The sequence below is a fragment of the Leuciscus leuciscus genome, assembly GCF_965113295.1.
Source record: "Leuciscus leuciscus genome assembly, contig: HAP1_SCAFFOLD_404, whole genome shotgun sequence".
Classification (NCBI taxonomy): Eukaryota; Metazoa; Chordata; class Actinopteri; order Cypriniformes; family Leuciscidae; genus Leuciscus; species Leuciscus leuciscus.
The window spans coordinates 50,999-63,968 of NW_028118335.1; the positions used below are offsets into that span (position 1 = coordinate 50,999).

Consider the following 12,970-nt stretch of genomic DNA (forward strand, 5'->3'; position numbering starts at 1 on the left):
ATTTAAGTTGAGAAAACTTAATTTCTTTAGGTGTTACCAATTGAAGTATTTTTTTTTTAAGTTGATCCAACTGTTCACTTTTTACAGTGTAATCACTCGCTTTAACAAGTTTTGCCAGAACCTTACGATCTGTAGCCAAGGCTAAGTTTCAGTCAGGTGATTGTTTTATGTAGACTACTCCGTGAAACGTACTACAGCAAGTTAACGTTAGTGAGCATGAGGACACCCAGCTGAGCTTCAATTAACCCTGGTAAAAAAAAATAGTAGGCCTACGTTGACCCCATAATCATATCTATATTATATACATACATATTCTTTTGAATTTAACATATAGGCTACATATAGAGGGGACTGCTCACATTTAGGCTAATTAATAACGTTTTATTATTTTTGTTATCAGTGAATGTAAGCAAATATAAATAGTCTTACATTGAACATTCACAGACTGATCAGGCTACGATCAGCATCGTAAATGCTTTAGATATTTATGGGGTTATATATTTATTTATTTATTTATTTATAGAGTAGTGAGCAACGGCGAATGTGATCCACACTCCATATCAGAAGGTGGCGGTAATGCACACTTAAAAGTTGTTTGACAACTGCAATTTAAAAAAAGAAGAAGACCCGCTGCCTGGCTGTGAATTTACAGGCCTATACCTGTAAATAACTAACCATCTGTAAACCTGAAAACCATTCTGTAATAATGGCCACCAATAATTTCTCTGATCCATCTGCAGAAGACATGGAAAAGGAATTTGAACTCGACATCGATGAAATAATGTCTGATTTGCAGGAGTTGCAGGAAGTAAATTGTCTCTTGAAATGTCTGTCAGGTGGATTTTTTAAATGTTTTTGAAATAAGTCTCTTGCACTGCTCCCCCAGCCTGCATTTATTTGATTAAAATATAGTAGCCTAGGCTATAAACTACAGTATTGTGATGTATTATTACCATTTTAAATAACAGTTTCTATTTGGACATATATAAAAAAAAAAAAAAAAATTTTTTTTTTTTTTTTTTTTTTTTTCTGATTTCTAATTGTAATAACGATCTCATAGCTTTATTTCTGCAATTGTAAATGCAGTGAAAATATATTATTGGCACTTCTGTGTATGCACTGCAAAGATGTATTTTCCTTGAATGATTTAATTTGACTGGTGTTACCGTCCCAGGACGTATGCATTTGCGTTTTCTAATGGGTAAGTGTCATTCATTGATTTATTGAGTGTGTGTGCGCGCGCAGCCAATGGACCCAACGGCCTGCTGGGAGTTGTAGTTTTGTTGTACGTTGTATTTATACCACAGAAAGGACCTGTCTTTCACTTCGATGGTAACTAAAAAAAAATTTAAGCTGCGATTTTTCACGATGGATATCCTCGCGCGATCGAGTGTAGATTGTGTTAAACACGACAAGAACCAAAAATTCTGCGTTTATTCCTTAAAACAGTCGGTATTTCCCATATTGCTTCTCCTTTGCAGCTGCCATTGGCGCACGTCACGATTATAAGCGCCTGCTATTGGCGTAGGCAATGTTTACAGCACGATTATCAAGTATGTGGTGCGAACGCAACGGAACAGTCAGATTTACCATAAATGAACATGGTGAGTAACATTTTATAAACAATATTGTCAATATTGTTTGTTTTCCCTCTATTTTGCTGACGAGAATTTCAAAATAAAGCCCTACCAGAGTCTCAATGCAACAACAGACAGTGATTGAACCGTGAATTTTGTGAACCATTACATAATCCTATATAGGCTAATTATAAATTCAATTGTTATTATACTTTACAATATTACTGTTTGTTGTTGTATTTTTCAAAACTTGAAACTTGTGTGTGTGTGTCAGGTGGATTTTTTTAATGTTTTTGAAATAAGTCTCTTGCGCTGCTCCCCCAGCCTGCATTTATTTGATTAAAATATAGTAGCCTAGGCTATAAACTACAGTATTGTGATATATTATTACCATTTTAAATAACAGTTTCTATTTGGACATATATTAAAAGGTTTTTTTTTGTCCAATTTCTTGTGCTCCTCCCTGTCCTAATCTAGGTGATGGGACCTACCAGCTGTTCCTCATCAAAGGCAAGAGGATCCAGTATTTAAGCAGAGCCGGGGGAGAGGGAGAGGGAGAGAGAGAGAGGGAGAGAGAGAGAGAGAGAGAGAGAGAGAGAGAGAGAGAGAGAGAGAGAGAGAGAGAGAGAGAGAGAGAGAGAGAGAGAGAGAGAGAGAGAGAGAGAGAGAGAGAGAGAGAGACTGAGAGAGAGACTGAGAGAGAGAGAGAGAGAGAGAGAGAGAGAGAGAGAGAGAGAGAGAGAGAGAGAGAGAGAGAGAGAGAGAGAGAGAGAGAGAGAGAGAGACTGAGAGAGAGACTGAGAGAGAGACTGAGAGAGAGACTGAGAGAGAGACTGGGACTGGGACTGGTTTCTTCTCCCAAGAGCCACTGTTGTGTTACCAGACTTGGAGTGTTGCTCTTGTTGGTGTATGTTAAGCTTAAGTGTGTTGTTACGCTTAAATGTGTTGTTACGGCTGTAGTGTGCAGCTTTGAATTGCTTGCCCATTGTTGAGTGTTGGAGCAGTAGGGAGTGGGTGCATTGGCTGTGAATCTGAATAAAATGTGTCTTTACACAAAACATTATCATAATTCAACCTGTATGTATTAAAAGCCGTAGTCACCTTTCACTTATTCATGCAAAAGCTATAAAAATTATGACTGAGATTATCTTAAATTTATACTATTTTTGAGAGGATAGATAGATGAATTTACTCACTTTTTCAATTTGTCCTTTCAGGGAGATATATACTGTTTTTGCCATTTCTGCTTTCTACCTCCTCTGGCAACTCAAAGGGAGCAGTTTTGCATTTTTTGGATGCAGGACCAAGAAAAGTACACGCAAATTTCATGGACAATATGTAATTTTTAATAATAAGAACCACACCCGTTTCAAACAGTTGAGTGTCACCGTCCACTGGAGCCATAAAGGTTCTCTCAACATTAGTGAGGGCACTGATGGTGGTCGTTTAGAAAGACCCAATCTTAACTTTATCTGTGGACACTTCATGTTTTTGTGCGGCGGTTTGTGCGGTTGTCCACTCAGATGAGCCGGGTGAAAGCAGGTCGGCTGTACGGTTGGCTTGCAACAGACATTCTGGAGGGTGACAGAAAATAAACATTGACTCAATAAGCATTGATAATACCAATTACCTTTTTTAAACCTTAGTGCGCTGACAATAAGCCTACATTAATATTAACCATACAAACTACAAATTAATAAAACTAGAAAAATAAAACTGTGAAAACAGTGAAAAGACTGTTAATAATGTTTTATTTCTTTTTTTTATTATTATTAGGGTGGCCCGATTATGATTTTCTATTGCTGATAACAATTTTTTTCAAGCAAATTGGCCAATTCCGATAGCCGATTTTTTCCTTTAAGCAAATTTATTTGTTGTTTATTTGCTCTATAACATCTGTTGCCAGCCATTTGAAATGTAATCATGATGCAAACAAAGAGGCTACACACATGTAGCATGATAATTTATTTTTTATTTAAATTAGATTGTATAATTTCAAGATTTAAAGCAAAAACAAAATGGTCTGACTTTTGTTTTGTGAAATTATGCTAGAAGACACCTGCACAAAACAAAAACAGCAGACGGACTGAATGAAAACGCAAATTCACTTTCTGTCAGTAGGTGGCGCTTGGAAATCGCAAGTGTCTTAAATGTGAGTGTAAATGCAATGAAGAAATTTTTTTATTTAAATTACAATTTTGCCACAGTTTTTGCATGAACATGTTAAACATATCTAATCATTTCTGTAATACATTTTTATTTAAATTTTGCAACTTATAAAGTGTTAAAATATGTATTCAATTTACATATTAAAACTATTGTATGAAATGGCAAATGTAAATTATATAATTGAATTTTCATTTTCATTTTGCACCAAACGTTGCACAAATGTATGGGGAAATTTAAATTTAAATACAGAAATGCATTGCCATTTTACATATTGCATTTCAAATTGAATATTGCTACCCATAAGCTTCCATACACATGGTACCTGTTACTTGTTACTTGTTACAGTACAGATTGGAGGTTGACCAACCACAGGCTAGAGACGCTTATTTAATCATTATAGTGAGAAAGTACGACAGCTTCTAAACCCATACAATTAATAGATTTAATCGGTTATGGTTTATAACGCGCATACATTTCCAAAAAGACAAAAAAGTCCCGAATATTGCATAAATGGAGCATTCGGGATTTTGAGCCGATGAGCGCCCTCTGGTGGAACATTGAAGGATTGTTTGTGTGACAGTTCTGATGTTTTCCTCTAGTTACGTGATGTAAGGAAGTACAGGACATATATAGTTAAAAAAAATATGCCTGTGAGTTTGATGTAATGACAAAACATGGTTTCACGTTATTTTTATTTTTATCGGCCGTCGTCATCGCTACATTTAGGGACGAACAAGAATTCTGTGAGAATGAAAGTTGTAATGAAAGAGAGTTCGATAAGAGTCACTTTTATAGCAATGTGAAACACTGTGGAGAAATACCACTGGCATTATCACATAAACTACTAGGTAAGATACAGATATGAGTGCCAACATGCTATTTTACACGTTGATATGTTTTAATAACTTCTGTGTGTTTTACAGATGCTCTGCCTCTTGATGAGGTTGATGGTAATGTTATTCGTACTGTGAAGAGAAGTGTGTTTTCAGAGTCTCAGCCCTCTCCTCTGAAAGAGCCCCTGACACTGGCTGCTGTGTCACAGGTCAATAAACCCATCCACTCATCATCATTTACAGAGAACTTGTGCTTCACTGCAGTCAAACCTGGGGATATTGTTGCAGTAACTGTGTATAATTTATGAAACAGAAAAATACAATGGAGCTAGTGCCATCTAACCACCAGTCAAAAGTTTGGTCACACCCACCCATTCTTTATCATTTTTCTTGTCCACATTTTAAAATAGTAATAAATTAATCATCATCATCACCACCAATAACATTGTCGTCGTCAGCATAATTTTGAACTTATTCAGGCTGTTGTTACAAAGAAGTACACTTCATCATACTTTTAAAAAGAGAAATTATATGAAAATAATATAGGCTACTTTAAAAGAATATACTTTGGTGCAAACTGAATATAATGTTTCGGACACTTAATTGCATCATGTTAACTGAAATTAAATGAACATTTATTATAGTTTGTAAGAAACGGTCATGAAAGTATACTCGTTAAGTGGCTTTTTATTTCATTAATTTTGTATTATCTGCAATAACTTTTTTAAAAGAAACATAGTTTTCCATTTTTATTTTTAACACTTATTTTTTACAAGGGTGAAGCAGATCACTTAAAAAAATAAATAAATTTGAACCACCCAACTCCTCAAATAAATGTCTACTTTAGGTTGTGGGCAAATTATTTTTTAGCTATTATACTCTATTATATATATAGATATTATATAATGCTAGCTTCAAAATTGGACCAAACACTTACATACCAATAGAAACACTTTATCATACATTTATTTAGTCACAAACAGTTCATTTATTGTATTGAGTTAATTAATTCAGTTCATTCATTTTTTTTTTTTTTTTTTTGTCAGTTATACTTTTATTTATTTATTCAGTCATAAAGCTTTTAATCAGCCAATGAACTTGTGGGCCACTTGGACTCTTTACAGAACCACCAGTGGTCTGAGGATCACAGTCTGAGAAAACTGCTTTAAAACAAAACTGGACCATGGTACCACCACAGTACTTTTGTGTAAATGTTGTTTCTGCATATATTCAGGCTCTTTTGTGTATTTCAGGATGTGTTGAGGAATATTTTGGATCTGAATGAGTCTGTGATTCAGAATGAAGAGTTTGTCCGTTGTGTCAGTGGTGGGAAACTGTTTCCTGGCTCTGTTCCACTGGCACACAGATACGGGGGCCATCAGGTAAAACTGACCGTCACTTCAAACCCGACAGCGATGGCGTAAGACAACCAGAGCAAACATGTCAACCATGTTTTATTATTATTATAGTTTGGTTATTGGGCCGGACAGCTGGGGGATGGAAGAGCACATTTGTTGGGTGAATACACAAACAGGTAAAATCATCCTTTTCCATCAGCGTTCAACACAAATCATCAGTTGTTATTGTCAGATGTGACTTTTCTGTTGTAATGCATGTCAACTTTCCCATAATGTTGTTTAAGATTAAAGAATGGAATGTTTGATCTATACTTACTGGTTTTTCAGCAAATAGATGATTCTGGCATTTTTAAAATCTAATTCTCACTTAATGCTTAAACATGCGTCTGAACAATGACATCTCTCAGTTTAGAACTGACAAGTGTTAACCGTTAGAGCGGTATACAATCTCTCTTTTATCCAGAAAGGGTGAAAGATGGGAAGTCCAGTTGAAAGGCTCAGGAAAGACACCGTACTCAAGGTGAATATCAGTTTCTGCTGCTCAATATTTTTGATATGCTTTTTAAGTAATTCTGAGATATATTTAGTGGTAAATGATCTTACATTATGACTCATAAGCCCTATTCGCACGGGATAAGTATTAGTGACCTCTAGTTTGTAATAATCGCGGAGATTGTCTGTGATCTTAATCCCGTGCGAATCGGCCATGTCTGTAATTTGTAAAGTAAAAATTCCCCCGCAAATGACCTACCATATTTCGCCGAACACCGAGGTCCTGTGATAATATTAGTCCCGTGCGAATCGGCATCTCTGTGATTTGGCGGGTCATTTATAATTTTGTCAATGTTTTTTTTATTTTTTATTTTTTATTTTTTTATCCATCTTTCGCGAAGAATGGAGATTGCGTTGGAGTGTTTTGATAGTATTTGGGTGCGGGGTCATGGCTAGCCTACACTAGGGCTGCACGATATTGGAAAAAAAAAACATTGCAATATTTAGAACATATTTCTGTAAGAATTTGGTGAACGTTCTACGCAATACAACTTGGCGGCGCTCTTAATATAGCCTATTTGTTTGTTCATTAGGCTATAATTCCTAAAAATAAGTAAATGAAATCTCTCTCTCTCTCTCTGGTGCTGATGCAGTGACGCGTTCATGTAAACGGCACCTAAAAGCTGTCACTAAGAACCAGCAAAAGTAATGATTCTGAATATGTAAACTATTGCAATGAAACATTTTAATTGTTTATTAATAAACAAGTGTTTTCTGTGTCGGCTGCAAAGATGACGATAGGCTACTGACTCACGATCTTCGCAGTATCCTAGTGAACGCGCTGGAGAGAAATGCACATTTAATTTTATTTTGTTTTGAATGGTTTTGTTTAAAAGTAGAGATTTCTGTAGATTATATATATATATATATATATATATATATATATATATATATATATATATATATATATATATATATATTTTTTTTTTTTTGTTACGTGTGTGAGGAGAGTAGGCTACCTTATACGCTGAGTTTCGGTTCATGGATGATAGCGCTGTTCAGTTGAGGCGCTGGCGCCCTCCGTGTCTTGAATATCTATATGTAGGCTACTTCTTACTTATTAAATCCAGGAAATTGGATAATAAAACACTGATTAAAATTAAGATACAATTAATACAAAACGAAATTCGTTTTAAAGAAAGGCTTTGTGCTTTCTGTTTTAGGTATCTGTGAAAGTTTTAAAGCAGTCTTTTAGTGCTGCGTTCAGAGCGGTCGTTTTCCTCATAAATGCGAACACGAAAAATAAAAGACAAAATACTTTTAAAAAAAGACAACCATCCACAACTTTATAACACTGCAGTTAAAGTACCTCTTTTTGTAGCCGAAATAGTCCCAAATAAGCGGATCGTAGCTATAGGATTGCCAGTGAATGTTGGCTGTGAGCGGTGAGCAGCGGCACATTGTTCCATGTTCCTTACAGACATGTATAGCAGCATGCGGTAAGGAACATTCTTCTGTTTATGTTATATCATACAGACCTATAATAACGACAAGATATTTCCAAGCAATAGCCAGTTGACATCATATCCGGGAGATATGTCAGTAATTTCGAGTAAAATCACAGGCTTCGTTTATCCCGTGCGAATGCCCCACACGAAATTCAGATGTGGGTGGGTAATTTCTAAATCACACGAGGTCCCCAGATAATACTAATCCAGTGCGAATAGGGCTATAGTGTGTGATTCTCTGTCTGGCAGGAGTGTAATGGTTATGCTGTTTACTGTACATGATGTTTTGTGTGCAGGTCTGGTGATGGACGGGCTGTGATTCGCTCCTCTGTGAGGGAGTTCCTGTGCAGTGAAGCCATGCACTTTCTGGGAGTTCCTACCAGCAGAGCCCTCAGGTACACACACACACACACACACACACACACACACACACACACACACACACACACACACACACACACACACACACACACACACACACACACACACACACACACACACACACACACACACACACACACACACACACACACATGTACCAGCAGAGCCCTCAGGTACACACACACACACACACACACACACACACATGTACCAGCAGAGCCCTCAGGTACACACACACACACACACACACACACACACACACACACACACACACACACACACACACACACACACACACACACACACACAGACACACACACACACACACACACACACACACACACACACACACACACACACACACACACACACACACACACACACACACACACACACACACACACACACACACACACACACACACACACACACTACCGGTCAAAAGTTTTAGATCGGTAAGATTTTTTATGTTTTTAAAAGAAGTATCTTCTGCTCACCAAGGCTGCATTTATTTGATTAAAAAATATTGTGATATATTATTACAATTTAAAACAGCTGTTTTCTATGTGAATATACAGTAAAGTTCTTTTGAACTTTCTATTCATCAAAGAAAAAAAAAATATAATTGTACACAACTGTTTTCAACATTGAAAATAATAATGAATGTTTTTTGAGCATAAAATCAGCATATTAAAATGATTTCTGAAGGATCATGTGACACTGAAGACTGGAGTAATGATGCTGAAAATTCAGCGATCATCTGAGGAATAAATTACATTTTAAAATATATTAAAATTGAAAACAGTTTTTTAAAATTGTCATAATATTTCACAATATTACTGTTTTTTAATTTTTTTTATTGTTTTTTATCAAATAAGTAGTACTTATACTATGGCAAGTGTCAAAATGATTAATGACTTTGACCTTTGACCTTTTGACAGGTTGAACTTCCGGTGACCTTTATGATTGATGGGTTGAACCTCCTTTATGAGGTCATGGGATTAACCTTTGCCCTTCCTACCTATCGATCATGTGGTTTGACAGTTGCTTTTGCCCCGGTGACCTAGCTAGTCCTAAATCATAGTTTTGACGGTTAGTTTTTGACCTTATTAACCTTTTTAGCCCTAAATCATAGTTTTGCCGGTTGTTTGAACTTTGTCCCAGTTATGTGTGTGCGTGTGTGGTTATATGGCTTGTGCCTGTGCCTGCAGTTATTTCATATATGTGACATTCAGTTATTTCACATTTATATATAAAACATTCTATAATTTATATAACCTAAAACAATTAAAGGTTGAAAAAACATTTAGTTATTTCACATTCATATGTAAAACATCCTATCCTTTATATAATTTATATAATATAAATTATCATGCTAAAGTTCTTTTTAAAAGTGTATAATATATCATCTAAAGCAATTTAACTAAGGTTGAAAACATTCTGCTCTTTTTTAAAATTATATAATGAAATACTTATAAAATCTACATAATGTTGCATATCACACTAGCAATAGTTTGAAAAAACATGCTGTTCTTTTAAAAGCTTACTAAAACCAATTGGTTTAGATGAATAAAATCATCTTACCTTATTTTAGAAAGTTGAAGTATACCATTGATGTCCACAAAAATGCAATGTATGAATGGATTCAAAATTGTTTTACACAACTGAATTCACATAGTCATTCCTGAATGACCTCACACTGTCTCAAAACATAAGGAGCGCGCGCGTGTCTGTGTGTCTGTGTGTCTATGCGCGCGTCCTCTTCCTGCGAGCTCTGACCCCCCTCCTTACAGTGTAACTGTCAAGTGAATCTCACACTAACAAAAGTTGAAAACATGCCTTTAAAAGTATAATATAAATATCTTATTGATCCAATTGTTTTAGTTTTAGATGAATAAAAAATGACTGAGTTAAAATGAACTCATCAATGTCCATACCACTGATGCCCACAAAAATAATTAAACTAAAGTTGAAAAACATACCTTTAAAAGTGTATAATATAAAATAAAATATCTTGCTAAAGTTGAAAAACATACCGTTCCTTAAAAGTATAATATAAATATCTTATTGATCCAACTATTTTAGTTTTAGATGAATAAAAAATGACTGAGTTAAAATTAACACATCAATGTCCATACCACTGATGCCCACAAAAATAATTAAACTAAAGTTGATAAACATACCTTTAAAACTGTATAAATGTAATGGTTATAAAATAATTTTACTAAGGTTGAAAAAATATTCAGTTCTTTTAAAAGAATATAACATAAAAAGCTTACTAAAACCAATTGTTTTAGTTAAAAGTAAATAAAATCATCTTACCTTATTTTAGAGAGAAAGTTGAAGAAGTGGCTCCTAACACATCATTGTCCATTGATGTCCACAAAAAATGCAATGTATGAATGGATTCAAAATTGTTTTACACAACTGAATTCATATAGTCATTCCTGAATGTCTCTCAAAGCACCGTCTCAAAACATAGGGAGGTGCGCGGTATGTGTGTCAAAAAGTAAAACACACGTGTCTGTGTCTGTGTGTGTGTGTGTGTGTGTGTGTGTGTGTGTGTGCGCGCCCCTTCACATGTGAGCTTTGACCCCTCTCCTTCGCATACCAGAGCACAGTGAAAGTGAGGAAGGGGTTTCCTAATATCACACTCACAAAAGTTGAAAAACATACTGTTCCTTAAAAGTGTATAAATAAAATGGTTATATAAATATACTGAAACCAATTATTTTAGATGAATAAATAAAATTCATCTTACATGTTTAGAGTTACAACTCTTGAACTTACATGTTCAAGAAGCTGTTGAGAGCTATAAATCACAGAGTGGTTCTCTCTCACACCAGCGTCTCTGACTCAGAGGGGTGTATTCAGTGATGGGATGAGACATTTTGAATGGTGTGTTAAACTTATAATCCTAAATGTTTAAATGACATCTTTTAAAAATAAAAGATGTTTTAAAAAAATTATTAAAAGTCTTAATAAAAACAAATATTTTACAACGATGGTCTGTGGAAAAATTTGACTTGAACAAAGTATTTTTATTTATTTATCATGGGTATGTCAAATCACTTGAAAATTGAAGCGTCACAAGTCATCTCACGCCTGTGAAATATTCAGTAATTTCTTAAGTTGTATCTGTGAGAAAATGACAACCACATAGGCCTATCTTCAGAGAGAGCAACCATGAAAACATTTAGAAACTGGGAATCTTCCAGAAATAAGGTCCTTCCGATCAGCGCTGAGAAAGAAGTTACTGGACAATAATGATAGCTTCAGAATATCGGATGACAGATGAGTCTCTGTGCATCGTGTCAGAGCGTATGTCATGTTAGTCTGCTAACGCCTTTACAGAGCCAAAAGTTTTGTACACACAAAATTTATTTCAAATCATAATCGTAAAAGTTTACATTAGATATTTTAAAAGATTGTTTAAATTATATCTTTAAAGTTTGAATACATACTCATCTTCTATTTATCTTTTAGAAGACTTATGTATGATATAAATTATTTTGTTTAACGGTGACCTAAAGTATAATTGTTATTAAACAATGTCTGTTCAAAACTTTAGGTGGTCGTCTTAAATCTAATTTATATGAAAAAGATTCAATCAGCATATTTTTTTCCATGCTGGGTTTCAATTTTTATGGTGGGGGCTTTCCATAGCTATCCCGTACACCTAAAAACGACCATCACAGAAAACTACATTAAAAATGAAATAAATAAATCATTTTATAAAATGTAAACAAAGTTTTAGCTAAATAAAAACACCTTACATTTCCAGAGAGGTGAAGTAGTTCTTTATGCAATGATAAAAACGATCCAAAAAAGCAAAATAGTTTAAGTTGTCATAAACAGAACAAAACAAAACAAATCCTTCAGTGATAAACTACAGTGTGAACTGAAGCTTCAGGATATAGGGCGACAGAACAGATGAGTCTCGGCGGACAATGTCGCAGTAAATCTAGTCTGCTAACGCCTTTCCAGAGTACATCCAGAGTTTACACTAATTTCATTTAAAAGCATAACCTTAAAAGTTTAAATCAAATCTTTAAAATCATATCTTCTTAGAAGATTTATGTATTATTGTTACTAAGCAGCGTCTGTCCAAAAACTTTAGATTGTTACATACAACATACAACATGAAACATGTTGTCAAGGTTTGTCACAATGTTTTTTAAGAAATCCTAGGACTTCACATTGCTCTTATTTAGTCAAAGTTGTATCATTTGGAAAATCAAAGTAAAAATCATACATCGTCTTAATTCAGAGTATAAGTATAAGATCGTATAAGATCATTTTTACTCGTATCTCCCGAACTAGGGTGAAACCCTTTACTGAGAATATACCACCGGTCATCTACTCAAAATATATGTAGAAGTTTCAAATGTTAGCATTTGTTGATGGTGGCCGCATGAACAGACTTTGGGGAGAGCTATAGCAGAAAGCATGCCCTTTGACCTCCTCGATTTTGGAGGCTTTTTTGTTAAAGATTTCTCCCATCTAGCGGTTCTCCCATCTACTCGCTTTTTGCAACTTTGGTAAATGTGCCAAGAAGCTATGACAACGTGTCTTCCAATAGCACATCATCGAGTTTAACTATACATGTTCTACCGTTATGCTGCCTATATAATGATTTACACAACCAAGCT

At 34.9% G+C, this 12,970-nt stretch overlaps 1 long non-coding RNA gene across 1 annotated transcript; it reads left to right on the forward strand.

Annotated features, from left to right (window-relative positions):
• The first annotated feature begins 5,650 nt into the window (after positions 1-5,650).
• Positions 5,651-8,300, forward strand: LOC309491652. The gene is made up of 4 exons (XR_014203238.1): positions 5,651-5,961; positions 6,049-6,113; positions 6,401-6,457; positions 8,234-8,300. It is a non-coding gene; the product is annotated as an uncharacterized lncRNA (long non-coding RNA).
• The last annotated feature ends 4,670 nt before the right edge of the window (positions 8,301-12,970 follow it).